Below are 18,678 nucleotides of genomic sequence, written 5' to 3'. Positions count from 1 at the left end.
GGCTGTGCGGATTGGCAACAACACCTCTTCCACAATGACTCTTAACACAGGGGTCCCCCCAGGGGTGTCCTCAGCCCTCTGCTGTACTCCCTGTTCACCCACCACTGTGTGGCTTTGCACAACATCAACTCCATCAAGTTTGCTGACGACACAACGGTTGTAGGCCTGATAATCAACAACAACTAGTCAACCTTTAAGGAGGTGGTAAGTGAACTGGCATTGTGTAATACAACAATAACTTCTCCCTCAAAGTCAGCAAAGCAAAGGAGTTGATTGTTGTTTTGAGGAAGTAGAGGGAACGCCCCGTTCCACATAAACGGAACTGCAGCAGAGAGTCAGCAGTTTTAAGTTCATCGGCGTCCACATCACCGATGACTTAACATGGACCAACAACACCACCCCTCTTGTCAAGAGGGCGCAACAACGCCTCTACTTCCTCAGGCGGCTGAAGAAATGTAGCATGCCATCCGGGGTCTACTCCAAATACTATGGCTGCACCATCAAGAGCGTACTGACCAGCATCACGGCCTGGTACAGGAATTGCTCTGTCCACGACCGAAAGGCTCTCCAGCGGGTGGTGAAGACGGCCCAGTACATCACTGGGACCATGCTCCCATCCAGGGAGTCCAACACACCCCAGCCATGAGCTGTTCATACTCCCTTACTGTTGGGCAGATGGTATTGAAGCTGGAGGTCTGACACCAACAGGCTTAGAGACAGTTTCTATCTACAAGCCATCAGACACACACATCACAACTGCTGCTACCAGACTATTATTTACTATTGCTAATACTGCACGATTTAAACACTTGCCCCCCAATCCCCCCTTCCCTGATACATGTGTAAATATAAAATGTGCCTTCCTCTATTATACTTATGCTAAAATGTTTATTCTGTTCTACTGAGCCAATTACTTTATGTTCAAATTCTTATTTTCTTTTTGATTATTTCTTATTGTTGTTGCATTGTCGGAAGGGACCTGCAAGTAAGTATTTTGTTGGACAGTGTATACCTATACCATGTGTATCCTGTACATATGACTAATAAAACTTGAAACAACAACGTCATTTCAATGTTATTATTTGTCGGACAGGAATGGCAATATCTTATTTACTTCACAAAACATAATTCCCTTTTAATGTACTTTTCCCTTTATGCGTAATTTCACCTTGAAATTAAGCATGAGAATAGTGTGCTGATACGTTTTTAACTTTCATCCTACTCGGAATTGTAAATTCGGGAACTCGGGCCTCTTTCTACAGCTACGACCTGAAGATCACTGACGTCATCATGAATCAACCTTTTTTTCCCTCTGGTTCCCAGTTGTCTTGAAAGCACCATAAATCCAGAGAATGCCAGACTTTGATGACAAAGTTTGATGACAAAATTTGCCCTCGAAGGACCGCCGTGCCGCCTTCCTGTTCAAGTGAGCACAGCACAGCAAGGTAAGTCCCAAAATGTATTGTATGCTGCTGCATAAATGACGTAATATTCCAGGGAGATATGTATACTGTAGCTAAGAAAGTAATGCTAAGTGTATGTTGTGTAGTAAGCTGTTAGTAGCCCATGTCCCTCACCCTAATAATTTGGTCTACTTTCACCTCTTAATTTTGCCTACTGTTCTGACTTGGTGGTGCACATGTAGCCTATAACCTGTTTTTGAGAAATGTAACCATCGAATATTGTAAGAGCTTTCATTGCCTGCTTATATGCCTCCTTTATTTATCCTACGGTTCTGACTTGGTGTACAGGGAGAACACTGTAAGAACGGCCCATGTTCTGAATTCTGTTGCTGTACATTTCAAAAGTGCTGAACAAATAATTATATTGACTATGTCCGTCCTAGCTCGCTCATTAATGTCTTATTCGAAATTCTGGAATGCCTCTTATCTGCTTGTCGTCCCCTTATGGACTGCTGTTGGGACTCTGCTGTTGGGACAGCTTTATCTAGGCCCTAACAGTTTGTGGGCACCGTTTGTCACAGTTATAGTGCAATTCATGTATTGTTTAGTGTTGTGTAGTGGCTTTGCTGGCATGCATCCCACAATTATTATTTTTTGCCCCACCGAGATATACATGCTAAATTCCCCACTGTATGTAACCATGCCAAACATAACATATCATATCATACTAAATTGAGAATAATACGAAATGCTCTGAGACCAGGTTGGCCGTTTTCAAGGGATTGTTAAATAAATGTTAGAACTATTTGGTTATAATATCCTCATCTATTGAGCATAGTCAGAACTACAATTTTTTTCCGATTATTCCATGTATCTCCATCATCAGAGTTATACAGTAAGTAGCTATATGCTATTCATGATCAGTTAACATTAATGATCATGTAATTTCAGATACGTGAAGCTAAGCAAACAACTTAATTTAGTTTGCTTCATCAGAGATTACAGGATTTGGGAAATAGCTTGACATCGGCAAATCCTCGTCCTGGTAAAGTTGTCAGACTACTGTCATCACCACTATAGATGGCAAGTTTATCCCCTGAAAGTTGGCTTGTTAACTAGCCATACTGACGTGATCTTTTAGATAGCTAGCCATTTGATGCGGTCCATCAAACAATGTAGCCTTATATCATGTCTGTCAGCAGCAATCGTAATTAACACAATGTTGAAAAGGGGAACATTTTAGCTAACTTAGCTAGGTAGGCCTACATTAGGTCCACTTACCACTATTAGCCAATTGTACAAAGTTTCTACCGGTAGCTTACAAAGTAAACATCAGCTAACAGTAACGTTACCACTGCAAATGCGCCCTTCTGCTGCTTGACAGGCAGAGCCGACAAAAGATGGGAAATTTAGCAAAATCACTCATACTTGTCAAGTATAGTTAACTTTTTATATCACTCAAATATCCAATCAATGATGGCCAATATTGAGAGATATCCGTATCTGAAATGACATGATCATTGATGTTTACTCATCACGAATAGCATGCAGTTACTTGCTGTATAACTCTCATGATAGAGCTCAATGTGCGCAATAATTTTTGCATTAATAATCTGAAATGTGTAGGTCTGACTATGCTCTTCAAGAGGTTATATTACAACCAAATAGTTAACATTTAACAATCCCTTGAAAACGGCACGCAGGTGTCAATGGTTTTAGCGGAGATGTAGGTCTCTTTAACCCAGATTGGGGTCCAAATCAAACTTCTCTCAGGAAAAGTGGGAGTTTCAAAAGGAACCAATGAGAAATGGGGATTTCGAAAGGTGCCACTCAAGACGTTGTATGGTTATCGGACGTTAGTCATGGTCTGCAGAGATGACAGTAAGGAATTTAAGTTATGCCCCAAAAATATATATTCACTCACTGTGAGTTGTGTCTTTGAACGTTACCTACCGGTAGCCATGTATGTAATGTTACGTTTTTCGTAAATGTAAATGCAAATGCTAGCTAACGTGATCTACCGTAATTTAGTCATCAGAGACAGTGGCGTTTCACGAGCCCCCCGAAAGGTTTCGAGCAAGCCCCCCCTGCTGTTTCCTGCTATGCTACACATTTTGACATGAAGCTGAGAGAATATTTTCCAATTTTAAAAGCTAATTTCTCAAAAAGAGTTTCATTTCCATGACCTGGACAATAAGGCAGGTGGTAGAATTAATCTCTGATAAAACATATAGCACCTAATCTAGATCAGATATCAATGTACTCCACAAACTGTCCACCTCAATCAGAGAAAGGCACTCAGCAGGAATTTCACTGGGTTATATTTGTACTGAAGGACAAGGGAAGGGAAACAATGTGGTGTAAATAAGACAGAGTTAAGGTTACACCTCACAAAACATCAAGTTGAGAGACAGCAACAGCTACACCCCCACCCCCATTATTGAAGACACCTCCTACACATAGTCAGGTACAAAATTATTGGCACCCTCGATAAAGATTGTGGAACGTCCCAGCTAAGGTTACACCTCACAATCCATCAACTTGTGAGACAGCAACAGCTAGGCCTACGCCTCATTATTCTTTACATCCCACATTCTACCTTTGGCATACACACACTATTTTCGATGCAATTTTTTAAATTATGTAAATGCATTTCATCGGTTTTTCTGTAAACTGTAAGCAATGAATGAATCAAATCAAAGTCACTCAACTGCAATAACTGAGGCAGTGGGATTCCTGAGATACCAGCACTAAAAGTGACACCAGTGCTCTTTATAAAGAGAGGCCAGTGCTCTGAGCACAGTATCTGTCATCACATCGTGATTGCAAAGGAAAGAATTGTTCAGGACATGTTGCATTTCTGCATTCTTCAGGTAACAAAATCTAGCCACATTAATTACAAAATACCTTTCCTAATGAGTTAGCTAATCATATATTCTAGATAACTTTCAATGAATTGGACAAGCGCAAACAATATAGGCCTACACTACTCACAACAATAAAGTATTTTGTGTATGTTATTTATTGTAGCAGGTTCTGCGTGTATTTACCATATTATGAGGAATTGTGGACTTTCATGGGAGTGTTTGATTATTGTCTTTACTTGCAGACGTGACGTGAATCAGGTCCTATTATTAGCAGGCTCCTCTACAGCAAATAAAAATACTTCTCCACAGCAATTAGGCTACTCAGAACAAGCTAGGCTGCTCTCGTTAGCCACTGGAGGTAAGGTGCCCTTATCTATATTCAATTGTTTTGAATATTTTAGGATTCTGACATCAGATGACATTTTCTCTTTTAGATTTTATAACATAAATGTAAATGTAGAAGCTGTTATTTTTCTGCCAATAATCAAAAGCAGTTAAATTGAAAATGCTGTGGTGCTTTGATACAGTACTAGGATGAAGCTGAATCTTAACTAGCACTTTAAACAATCCTAAAGGATCATTCATTAAAACGTGCAGCTCCACTACCAGTTGAGGTATGGGGCGGGGGAATTCATCAATTCTGTCAAAAACATTAGCATATTTTGACGGTTGTGTGTGCGCGCGCACGTCTCCTATTTGCATTGGTCCTTTGAATTTGTGCTTGCTTTTCTGCATGCAAAACACAAGTTCTACTTGCAAGGGATCCACTTCAGTCTGAGAGGTCAATGTAATTATTACCACTGTAAAATTAGCCCAAACCTGGGCTACTTCACTCCCATGCATCACTGCAGAAATATCAAAGTGACTTCTCCCGAGTGGCGCAGCGGTCTAAGGCACTACATCTCAGTGGCGCAGCGGTCTAAGGCACTACATCTCAGTGCTTGAGGCGTCACTACAGACACCGTGGTTAGATTCCAGGCTGTATCACAACCGGCAGTGATTGTGAGTCCCATTGGGCGGCGCACAATTGGCCCAACGTCGTCTGGCCGGTGTAGGCCGTCATCGTAAATAAGAATTTGTTCTTAACTGACTTGCCTAGTAAAATAAAAATCATTTTCGTCTTGCCATATTGCTGTACCTTGCCATAACACTGGAGGGAGTGTCAAAGCATGAAACAAGTGTCTCAGAAGAGCCTTGCTACCCTTTCACACACATGACGTCTATTTCAACATAAAGGCCAACTGTTTTAGGCGCATCAATGTCAATGGGAGGTTTATAACTATAAATGGTGGACAACTAACCTAAGCAAGAGGTCATGGCTACATATCTTACTGTATAAAGACACCATACATGTTTTCATTTTGTGTGTCACATCAATGCACAAATATGAATGAGACATGTAGGCTACTGAAACAGTTTTTTGCTTTATTCATATTTGGAATTAATTACATTACTGTACTGATCAACCAAATATTATTGCAGATGGTAAATACAGGAACCTCCATTTCCCACTAAGGAGTAAAATGTTTTATTTACCTGTAATTCAAAATTAAATTTAAAAAAAGGAAACAACTAACACTTCCGAGCTGACAAGGTAAAAATCTGTCGTTCTGCCCCTGAGCAAGGCATTAAACCCACTGTTCCCCGGGTGCCGAAGACGTGGATGTCAATTAAGGCAAACTCTGATTCAGAGGGGTTGGGTTAAATGTGGAAGACACATTTCAGTTGAATGCATTCAGTTAGACAACTGACTAGGTATCCCCCTTTCCCTTTCTTGTTTCCCCCGCCTACAGTAAGCGTGAAAACTGTGTGACCTCCTGGGTACTTCCAATGTTGTCCACTTGGGGAAGGTAGAAAATAAGCTGTACCATTACCCACCTCTTAACTGGCTTCTCATGCCACTACTGGTAAGTTATCAGAACTCATGCATTGTGTAAGCATTAAGATAGGGAAAGGGGGATACCCAGCCAGTTGTACAACTGAATGTCTTCAACTGATAACATACACTATTTTGTATATTGAATTAAAAACACAAAATAGATAACATAAACATTGAAGTGAAAGCCTGTAAAATCAAGGCTTTTTTTTCTTAGTCTTTGAGACACAGACCATGAAACCCACTCATTCCCTAGGAATACCCAGGAATCCAACTAACCATGTTTGGGCAATCTGGTAATAGTGTACTAGTTCAAAAATTATAAACATGACTTGGATCTAATGTACATTAAGCAGAAGACACCATTGTCATATCACATCCAGTAAGCTACCATGTTATGCTTTAAGTATCTTTATTCCGTAGGATTAAAACACAATATAGTTGACACTTTATTCGAACTAAAAGCAAAACAATTAGCTATTTTAATTCAATTTTAAATAGTATTTTTAGGAAGTATATTACTTTTCGATGTATACAGTGCCTTCAGAAAGTATTCATACCCTTCGACTTATTTCACATTTTGTTGTGTTACAGCCTGAACTCAAAATGGATTCAATATTTGTTTTCTTCTCACCCATCTACACAGAATACCCCATAATGACTAAGTGAAAACATGTTTTTAGAAATGTTTGCAAATGTATTGAAAAGGAAAAATAGAACTATCACCCTTGAGTCAATACTTTGTAGAAGCACCTTTGGTGGCATTTACAGCTTTGAGACATCTTTGGTATGTCTGTATCAGCTTTGCACATCTGGATCGCAGATTTTCTCAAGCTCTGTTAAGTTAGATGGGGAGCGGAGGTAAACAGCAATCTTCAAGTCTTTCCACAGATTTTCAATGGAATTCAAGTCTGGGCTTTGGCTGGGCCACTCAAGGACTTTCATGTTCTTGTTCTAAAGCCATTCCGGCATTGCTTTGACTGCCCCAGTCTAAGGTCGTTTGCCCTCTGAAGCAGGTTCTCATTAAGGATTTTCCTGTATTTGGCTCCATTCATTGTTCCCTTTATCCATACCAATCTCTCAGTCCCTGCTGCTGAAAATAATCCCCATTGCATGATGCTGCCACCACCATGCTTCACGATAGGTGTGGCGTTAGACGGGTGACAAGATGTGCCTGGTTTTCTCCAGACATATTTGGTATTTTATTAGGATCCCAATTAGTTATTGCAAAAGCAGCAGCTACTCTTCCTGGGGTCCACACAAAACATGAAACATGACAAAACAGCTCAATTACAGAAGTACAGTGCATTCGGAAAGTATTCAGACCCCTTCCCTTTTCCCACATTTTGTTACGTTAGAGCCTTATTCTAAAATGGATTAAAAAAATAATTCTCATCAATCTACACACAGTACCCCATAATGACAATGCGAGAACAGGTTTTTAGAAATGTTTGCAAATATATTAAAAATAAAAACAGAAATATATTATTTACATAAGTATTCACACCTTTTGAGCTAAGGTGCGTCCTGTCTCCATTGATCATCCTTGAGATGTTTCTACGAATTGATTGGACATGGCTTGGAAAGGCACACACCTGTCTATATAAGGTCCCACAGTTAACAGTGCATGTCAGAGCAAAAACCAGGCCATGAGGTCGAAGGAATTGTCCGTAGAGCTCCGATACAGGATGGTGTCGAAGCACAGATCTGGGGAAGGGTACCAAACATTTTTGCAGCATTGAAAGTCCCCAAGAACAAAGTGGCCTCCATTATTCTTAAATGGAAGAAGTGAGCAATCGGGGGAGAAAGGCCTTGGTCAGGGAGGTGACCAAGAACCCGATGGTCACTCTGACAGAGCTCCAGAGTTCTTCTGTGGAGATGGGAGAACCTTCCAGAAGGACAACCATCTCTGCAGAACTCCACCAATCAGGCCTTTATGGTAGAGTGCCCAGACGGAAGCCACTCCTCAGTAAAAGGCACATGACAGCTCGCTTGGAGTTTGCCAAAAGGCACCTAAAGGACTCTCAGGCCATGAGAAACAAGATTCTCTGGAATGATGAAACCAAGATTGAACTCTTTGTCCCAAATGCCAAGCGTCACGTCTGGAGGAAACCTGGCACCATCCCTACGATGAAGCATAGTGGTGGCAGCATCATGCTGTGGGGATGTTTTTCAGAGTGCTCAGGACCTCAGACCTTCCAACAGGACAGTGACCCAAAGCACACAGCCAAGACAACGCAGGAGTGGCTTCAGGACAAGTCTCTGAATGTCCTCGAGTGGCCCAGCCAGAGCCCGGACTCCAACAAACATTTCTGGAGAGACCTGAAAATAGCTGTGCAGCGACACTCCCATCCAACCTGACAGAGCTTGAGAGAATTATCAGAAAATAATGGAAGAAACTCCCCAGCGATGCTCCCCTGTGCCCTCTGAATTGTGGCATTGAACACTTTAGCAGCATTCTTTCTCTTCACAACTGGCTACGTGATTATTGCAGCACAATGGGTGTAACTTTTGTTAAAAATGTCGATAACTTTTAGAAACAAAACACGTTTTATAAGGAGGATGGGATACACCCAAATCATTTAGGTTCCTGGATCCTTTCACACCATTATAAGGCTGCGTTGGGACAATGACTTATCAATGACCCAAGCCCAGCTCAGTTAATCCCTACCATTGTGACACTGAGTGGTCAAAAAGCTTTAGCAAATGTACATAATACTAGAGGCATTGGTAAACACAATGTAAGTAGCCTAATTTATGTTCCCCTAACTGTCCTGAATGCCTCTGCTGATCCTACAGCTTTTGTATGCAGTAATCATGTGCCTATGTATGCTGATGTATACTGTTAGCACTGAGGCGGTGTGCCCTAGTAGGATATCCACTGTGTGCAGCTCACCCTGCACTAACATAAATAACATGAGAATATCTACTTCTGCTAAGCTTCCCAGTAAAGCAATGAAAACAAGTAAGCATCCCGGAAGAAAAGTGCTCAAAATAGCCCATAGCTTGGATGAAAGGTGCACAGAGGTGCCCATAGTAAACTGCCTGCTCCTCAGTCCCATTTTCTAATATATGCATATTATTATTCGTATTGGATAGAAAACACTCTGAAGTTTCTAAAACTGTTTGAATGATGTCTGTGAGTATAACAGAACTCATATAGCAGGCAAAAACCTGAGAAAAAATCCAAACAGGAAGTGAGAATTCTGAGGTTGGTAGATTTTCAACACAGCCCCTATTGAACAAACAGTGGGATATGGATGAGTTTGCACTTCCTAACGCTTCCACTAGATGTCAACAGTCTGTAGAACCTTGTCTGATGCCTCTACTGTGAAGTGGGGCCGAAGGAGACAGGAAATAGTCAGGTCTACCATGACCTGGCCATGCTCTGACCATGCACATTCACATGAGAGGGAGCTCTGTTCCATCGCATATCTGAAGTCAATGTAATTCTTCGGTTGGAACGTTACTGAAGATTTATGTTAAAAACATTCTAAAGATTGATTCAATACATCGTTTGACATGTTTCTACTGACTGTTACGGAACTTTTTGACATTTCGTCAGCTTTTAGTGAACGCGCTTTCTGACATTGGATTTGTTTACCAAACACGCTAACAAAAATAGCTATTTGGACATAAATGATGGACATTACCGAACAAAATGAACATTTCTTGTGGGAGTCCTGGGAGTGCATTCCGACAAAGATCAGCAAAGGTAAGTGAAGATTTATAATGCTTTTTATGAGTTTTGTTGACTGCACAATTTGGCGGGTAACTGTATGGCTTCCTTTTGTGGCTGAACGCTGTTCTCAGATTATTGAATATTGTGCTTTTGTCATAAAGCTTTTTGAAATCTGACACAGCGGTTGCATTAAGAACAAGTGTATCTTTAATTCTATGCAAAACATGTATCTTTCATCAAAGTTTATGATGAGTATTTATGTTATTTGACGTCTCTCTCTGCAATTTCTCTGGATATTTTGGAGGCATTTCTGAACATGGCGCCATATAAATATGAGCTTTTATCAAACAAAACATATATGTATTGCGTAACATGAAGTCCTATGAGTGTCATCTGATGAAGATCATCAAAGGTTAGTGATTAATTTTATCTCTTTCTGCTTTTTGTGACTCCTCTTTGGCTGGAAAAAGGACTGTGTTTTTCTGTGATTTTGTGGTGACCTAACATACTAGTTTGTGGTGCTTTCGCTGTAAAGCCTATTTGAAATCGGACACTTTGGTGGGATTAACAACAAGATTACCTTTAAAATGGTATAAGATACATGTATGTTTGAGGAATTTTAATTATGAGATTTCTGTTGTTTGAATTTGGCGCCCTGCACTTTCACTGGCTGTTGTCATATCATCCCGTTAACGCGATTGCAGCCATAAGAATTAACATATGTAGCTTAATAAACAAGGTTCATGAAATCAATAATTTGCTAGTAACAGATGACATTCATATTCTGACTATCTCTGAAACTCACCTAGACAATACCTTTGAAGATACAGTGGTAGAAATACAAGGTTATAACATTTACAGAAAAGACAGAAATGCCAATGCTGTTTATATTCAGAACCACATTCCTGTAAAGCTTAAAGAGGATCTCATGTTAAATACTGTTGAAGTAATATGGCTACAGGTTCATCTGCCTCACCTAAAGCCCATTCTTGTGGGAAGCTGCTATAGACCACGATCAGATGGCTCATTCATCAGAAATCCGATTGATATTGCCAACTTCTTTAATGATTTTTTCATTGGCAAGATTCGCAAACTTAGGCATGACATGCCAGCAACAAACGCTGACACTACACATCCAAGTATATCTGACCAAATTATGAAAGACATTGTAGCATTTTAATTTTGAATTCTGTAAAGTGAGTGTGGAAGAGGTGAACAAATGATTGTTGTCTATCAACAATGACAAGCCACCGGGGTCTGACAACTTGGATGGAAAATTACTGAGGATAATAGCGGACTGTATTGCCACTCCTATTTGCAATATTTTCAATTAAAGCCTACTAGAAAGTGTGTGTCCCCAGGCCTGGAGGGAAGCAAAAGTAAATCCGCTACCTAAGAATATCTGGATGAGGAATACCTATGTAAGAATGCTGTTCATTGACTATAGCTCACAACACCATAGTACCCTCCAAGCTCATCATTAAGCTCTGGGCCCTGGATCTGAACCCCGCCCTGTGCAACTGGGTCCTAGACTTCCTGACGAGCCACCCCAGGTGGTGAAGGTAGGAAACAACACCTCCACTTCGCTAATCCTCAAAACAGGGGCCCCACAAGGGTGTGTGCTCAGCTCCTTCCTGTACTCCCTGTTCATCCATGACTGCGTGACCACGCACACCTCCAACTCAATCATCAAGTTTGCAGATGACACAACAGTAGTAGGCCTGATTACCAACAATGACAAGACAGCCTACAGGGATGAGGTCAGGGCCCTGGGAGAGTGGTGCCAGGAAAATAACCTGACACTCAACAAAACAAAGGAGCTGATCGCGGACTTCAGGAAACAGCAGAGGGAGCACGCCCCTATCCACATCGACGGGACCGCAGTGGAGAAGGTGCAAAGCTTCAAGTTCCTCAGCGTACACATCACTGACGATCTGAAATGGTCCACCCACACAGACAGTGTGATGATGAAGGCGCAATACCGCCTCTTCAACCTCAGAAGGCTGAAGAAATTTGGCTTGGCCCCTAAAACTCTCAAACTTTTACAGATGCATAATTGAGAGCATCCTGTCAGGCTGTATCACCGCCTGGTATGTCAACTGCACTGCTCACAACCGCAGGGTTCTCCAGAGGGTAGTGAGGTCTGCCCAACTTATCACCGGGGGCAAACTACCTGCCCTCCAGGACACCTACAGCACCCGATGTCACAGGATGGCCAAAAAGATCATCAAGGACATCAACCACCACGGCCTGTTCACCCTGCTATCATCCAGAAGGCGAAGTCAGTACAGGTGCATCAAAGCTTGGACCGAGAGACTGAAAACCAGCTTCTGTATCAAGGCCATAAGAATGTTAAATAGCCATCACTAGCCGGTTACCACCCGGTTACGAAACCCTGCACCTTAGAGGCTTCTGCCCTATATACGTAGACTTGGAATGGCCACTTTAATAATGGAACACGAGTCACTTTAATAATGTTAAAATACTGTTTACATACTACTTTACTCATCTCATATGTATATACTGTATTCTATTCTACTTTATTTTAGTCAGTGCCAAAATCGAGCACACAGCCATGCAATCTCCATAGACAAACATTGGCAGAATGGCCTTACTGAAGAGCTCAGTGCTTTCAACATGGCACCGTCATAGGATGCCACCTTTGCAGCAAGTCAGTTCGTCAAATTTCTGCCCTGCTAGAGCTGACCCGGTCAACTGTAAGTGCGGTTATTGTGAAGTGGAAACGTCTAGGAGCAACAACGGCTCAGCCGCGACGTGGTAGGCCACACAAGCTCACAGAACGCGACCGCCGAGTGCTGAAGCGTGTAGAGTGTAAAATATCGTCTGTCCTTGGTTGCAACACTCACTACCGAGTTCCAAACTGCTTCTGGAAGCAACGGCAGCACAAGAACGGTTCGTCGGGAACTTAATGAAATAGGTTTCCATGGCTGAACAGCCGCACACAAGCCTAAGATCACCATGCCCAATGCCAAGCGTCGACTGTAGTGGTGTAAAGCTAGCCGCCATTGGAGACTGGAGAAGTGGAAACACGCTCTGTGGAGTGATGAATCACGCTTCACCATCTGGCCGTCCGACGGACAAATCTGGGTTTGGCGGATGCCAGGAGAACGCTACCTGCCCCAATGCATAGTGCCAACTGAAACATTTGGTGGAGGAGGAATAATGGTCTGGGGATGTTTTCATGGTTCAGGCTAAGCCCCTTAGCTCCAGTGAAGGGACATCTTAACTCTACAGCATACATTCGAGACGATTCTGTGCTTCCAAATTTGTGGCAACAGTTTGGGGAAGGCCCTTTCCTGTTTCAGGATAACAATGGCCCTGTGCAGAAAGCGAGGTCCATACAGAAATGCTTTGTCGAGATCGGTGTGGAAGAACTTGACTGGCCTGCACAGAGCCCTGACATCAACCCCATCAAACACCTTTGGGATGAATTGGAACGCCGACTGCGAGCCAGGCCTAATCGCCCAACATCAGTGCACAACCTCACTAATGCTCGTGGCTGAATGGAATCAAGTCCCCACAGCAATGTTCCAACAGCTAGTCGAAAGCCTTCCCAGAAGATTTGAGGATGTTATAGCAGCAAAGGGGGGACCAACTCCATAGTAATGGTCATGATTTTGTTCGACGAGCAGGTGTCCACATACACTACATGGCCAAACGTATCTTCATATCATATCTGAGGAATGATCTATGCTTCTGGAAAGCAATAGCGCATGCTGAATAGTACCTCGATAAATTCTGTTTGTTTTTCAATCTGGTGAAAGTCTCAGTGAGATAAAATGCTTAGCCAACACATTATTTTGTTGGAACTCATTTTAAGAGCCCACACAGCACCCTGGTGTGGATTGGAGGCTACCCCTGCATCACTACGCTAGCCAACTACACATCCTCTCCTTTTTCACTCACCTTGTCAGGGATCCCACGTGCCTTGGTTAGGAAAGAGATCTCAGCCAGTTGTCATTCTATGGAGACAAAAGATGACAGGAGAATAGTTTAAGGTGAGTCCATGTGTTCAAGTACACCAAGCAAGGCTCAAATAACCCCAAAAAGGGATAGTTCACCCAAATTACAAATGTACATATTGGTTTCCTAATATCGGGGTTATTTACTTGCATTTTGGGCCAGAAATGCATTTTGAGACAATGGCTAGTTAAACAAAACCAATGCATGGTTTTACCTTGTCCATACACTGCTTACCAGTTAAGGAAACCTAATTTGGGTGGACAATCCCTTTACCCCCTTCCATAAGTGTAAGTGAACATTTGATCAGGTGTATTAAGCAAGACTCAAATGCCCTCCACACACGCACACAAGACAGCTGGGAATGGGACCCTTAACAAATCATTGAGGGACACAGACTGGTATGTGCTAGGTGCAAGGTGTGAAGTTGTCAAAATGGCTTTAATGGTTTACAGAAGACGATACAGAACACTCTTAGAAAAAGGTACACTCTTAGAAAAAAGGGTTTCAAAGGGGTTCTTCAGCAGTCCCCATAGGAGAACCATTTTTGGTTCCACATAGAACCCTCTGTGAAAACAGTTCCACATGAAACCCAAAAGGGGGGGGGGGGGGGGGCTTTATATGGAACCAAAAAGGGTTACTCAAAGGGTCCTCATATGGGGACAGTCGAATAATCATTTTAAGTTATAGATAATACCTTCTTTTTTTTCCTAAAAGTGTATGAGTTCCTTTCCAGCTGTGTCAACCACTACATATATCCATTTGTAGACAGCTTCACACTTTCACTAATGTCTTACCACAGCCACCGTGTCTCAGTCACAATGTCTGTTGCACTTATCTGGGTAGTTGTCAATCGAAACACCCCACCCCCCCCCCCAACAAAAAGTACTTCCTTATCAAACAGGTCAAATAGTTTCTCACCATAATGTAGTATTACATTATCCAGGAAGCAGTTACATACAGTTATATTACTTTATAAAATATGTTATCCATTGTCATATGGCCGGATAATGTTGACTTTGGCCCAATTTAAACTACTTGAATGGCCAGATTTATCTACGCTTGTAAGTTATTTAGCACATCCCCACCTATCTCCAGAGACAGAATGATCATCTATAACTTGTTAATATCAGTGTCGTAACCAAGATTGAGTTAATGCATACATTAATCAGAGGATGCTAATAAAGAGATAATGTCGATATAGAATAATTAGGTACAGCAGTCCATTTCACCTCTGTGACCCAGCAGGAACGTGCGGAGAAGTGACAATATGCACGTGGAGAGGTATACACCCACTAAAAACCACTTAGCACCCCGAGTGATGGAGTAGCCACTATTAACCATGAAAAATGAGTGATGTAGGTGAAAACAGTGGCAGTGATAGCCATGGAGAAGGAGCAGCTTCCAACGAAGAAATTGTTGATAAAAAGGGTTAAATTGTTTCAGTAATTTGGAAGTGGTTTGGCTTTTTGAAGTCCGACAAAGAGCAGAGCAATGTTCAGTGCAAATTGTGCCGTAGACAGGTGGCTACGAAGTCTGGTAATACAACAAACATTTTTCAACATCTGAAACAAAATCACTCTTTGGAACATGCAGGAAGTTTGAGTTTGCGCCACGGTATTGATAAACGCCCCTCAAGTACCAGCCAATCTAGGGAGGTTTGCCTGAAGCAGTCAACACTGACAGCGTTTATGCCCTACAAGCAAACATTGAAAAGACAAAGACATCACAAATGCTATTTTGCATTGCATTGCTAAGGACATGCTACCAATTATAGAAGTCGAAAGGGAAGGTTTCAAGAGGCTTATCAATCTAATTGACCCCAGGTATGTGCTCCCTGGCCGCAAACATGGAACAATTTTCCTTCAAGTATAATTTTATGTGTAGCTCACATATATATATATATATTTTAACCTTTATTTAACTAGGCAAGTCAGTTAAGAACAACTTATTTACAATGACGGCCTATCGGAGAACAGTGGGTTAACTGCCTTGTTCAGGGGTAGAAAGACAAGATTTGTACCTTGACAGCTCTGGGATTTGATCTAGCAACCTTTCGGTTACTGGCCCAACGCTCTAACCACGGTTTGTTCAGGCATTCTAGAGTTTAAAGCAGACATGCACCTTTTAAACATGATTTGATTAATATCGTGATAATTATCGTTATCGAATGAAAAAATATATAGATATCGTGATAATTTATTTGCCATATCGCCCAGCCCTAATGGTATCTGTCATGGTGGAAGCAGAGGCGTAATCCACCCATTTCTTTTATAAAGGAGCCACTGATAGAAAATTTTATCAAATTTGACGTAATTATGTGTACAATTAACAATATTTTCTATATTTCCCAGGGCTAGATGCCCTGGGGTGGACGTTTTGTTAACATCTCATAAGGTAAATGGAGTCTAACATGAGTTGCTTGAGGAAGGTGACAAGTGTTCTTTCATGTATGGCCAAGATGTATTTATGTGAGTCCTTTGCAAACAGGCCCCAGCTATTACAATGTCAGATGGTGAGGCCCAGACAGTCACGCACGTTGAAGTGCCTCATGGTCAGTTGAAGGAATCCAAAAACAATTTCACAGGTTTATCTTTGTCCTCAAGGATAAAAGGAAGGAACAATGACATGTAAACAAGATGGGAGGAGGACTACTTTTTTATGGCCCTCTCCATATAGGGCTGAACAACACTCTTTATAAAGAGGGATGAAGGCCTGGAGATAGACAATGCACCGAACATCCTGAAGGTAGAAGAAGTCTGCAAAGGAAGATAAACATTAAAGTACCTAACAACTATCATTGACACATCACTAGGCACAAATACAATACAAATACATAGCTGGTCAGTTGACTGATGTTGGTCTGAAGTATTTGTCTATTTCATCCTCAGTAGAGATCTGTTCCACCAAACAAGGGGTGACCAACAACAGGTAAGAATCGTAAACTTCCACCCTAAGATTGTAGTGTAGGCACACACTCTTGACAATGGCCCCAATTCAATCTATTCACTGAAATAAAAGAAAGAACACTACTACACTTTGTTACGGGATAACATGGATCACTCAGTTCCAATGTGGAAATTGTTTGCTTGCCGAGGATCATAGGCTTGAGGTGCCTTCCTTGATCACGCAGGTCGCAAACCTACGTAAGAAACTGGGGGAAACGCAGAGTGGAATGTTTACCTTTTCTACGCCGGTGGCTGGACGGCGTTTGCGGTTGTTGGATTCATCTCCGCCTCGTCGCCTGTCGTTATCCGACTGGTCGGTGTTGCCCGGAGCTTCCCCATCTGATAGCAGAGTCGAAGGAGCACAGCAAGAGGAGCAAGACAATCAACGATGGTCACATGTCACGAGCCGTGGAACCTGTGTCTGCGGCCACAGTGCCTACTCCTACGATTTCGAAGTCAGCAACCTTCCGTCCCTGCCCTGGATCGAGCGGGGCTTCTCCATCTGTCGGAGGCCTGCACCAGGCGCAGGGAGCAACGGGCTCAAGTTATCCTGCCTCTCGCCCGTCCATAAAGGGTTCTCCGAATCCTGTGAAGCGTGGGAGTCGGTGGATTTCCTCGTACTGCTCGCCAGCCGTGATTTTGGGCAGCTCCATGGTAAGAAATCTGACCATTCCTGGTGCAAAAACAATGTCCTATCCTAGAGCTCGAGTAAATTACATTACTAAGCTGCTCCCGAATGTACTATGTCGTTACATGGAAATTGATTGTATAGTAGTCCATGTGGTTTTAATGATATTATGAAGGGCAGTTCTGAAGAGTTGAAACTGGATTTTAAAGAGCTGATTGACTCTCTGCTAGACACTAATAAAAGACCCATCATATCTGGTCCTGTGTCCTCTCTGATCATATCTGGCACTGTGTCCTCTCTGATCATATCTGGCACTGTGTCCTCTCTGATCATATCTGGCACTGTGTCCTCTCTGATCATATCTGGCACTGTGTCCTCTCTGATCATATCTGGCACTTTGACCTCTCTGATCATATCTGGCACTGTGTCCTCTCTGATCATATCTGGCACTGTGCCCTCTCTGATCATATCTGGCACTGTGTCCTCTCTGATCATATCTGGCACTGTGCCCTCTCTGATCATATCTGGCACTGTGCCCTCTCTGATCATATCTGGTCCTGTGTCCTCTCTGATCATATCTGGCACTGTGTCCTCTCTGATCATATCTGGCACTGTGTCCTCTCTGATCATATCTGGCACTGTGCCCTCTCTGATCATATCTGGCACTGTGTCCTCTCTGATCATATCTGGCACTGTGCCCTCTCTGATCATATCTGGCACTGTGACCTCTCTGATCATATCTGGCACTGTGCCCTCTCTGAATCGTGGCATTGAACGCTTTAGCAGGATTTTTTCTCTTCACAACTGGCTACGTGATTATTTCAGCACAATGGGTGTAACTTTTGTTGACAATTTTGATACCTTTTGGAAACAAAACACATTTTCTATGGAGGATGGGATCCACCCAAATCATTTGGGTTCCTGGATCCTTTCACAGCATTATAAGGCTGCGTTGGGACAATGACTTATCAATAACCCAAGCCCAGCTCAGTTAATCGTTACCATTGTGACGCTGAGTTGTCATGATGCTTCAGCAAATGTACATTATACCAGGGAAGTTGGTAAACACAATGTAAGTAACCTAATTTATGTCCCTCTAACTGTCCTGAATCTCTCTGCTGATCCTACAGCTTTTGTATGCAGTAATGACGTGCCTATGAACCAGAGTTATACTGTTAGCACTGAAGCGGTGTGCCCTAGTAGGAAGTCCACTGTGTGAAGCTCACCCTGCACTAACATAAATAACATGAACATATCTACCTCTGCTAAGCTTCCCAGTAAAGCAATGAAAAC

This window comes from Salvelinus fontinalis, chromosome 25 (assembly GCF_029448725.1).
Source record: "Salvelinus fontinalis isolate EN_2023a chromosome 25, ASM2944872v1, whole genome shotgun sequence".
NCBI lineage: Eukaryota > Metazoa > Chordata > Actinopteri > Salmoniformes > Salmonidae > Salvelinus > Salvelinus fontinalis.
The sequence above is the reverse complement of the archived record's forward strand: the minus strand, read 5'-3'. Positions refer to the sequence as shown.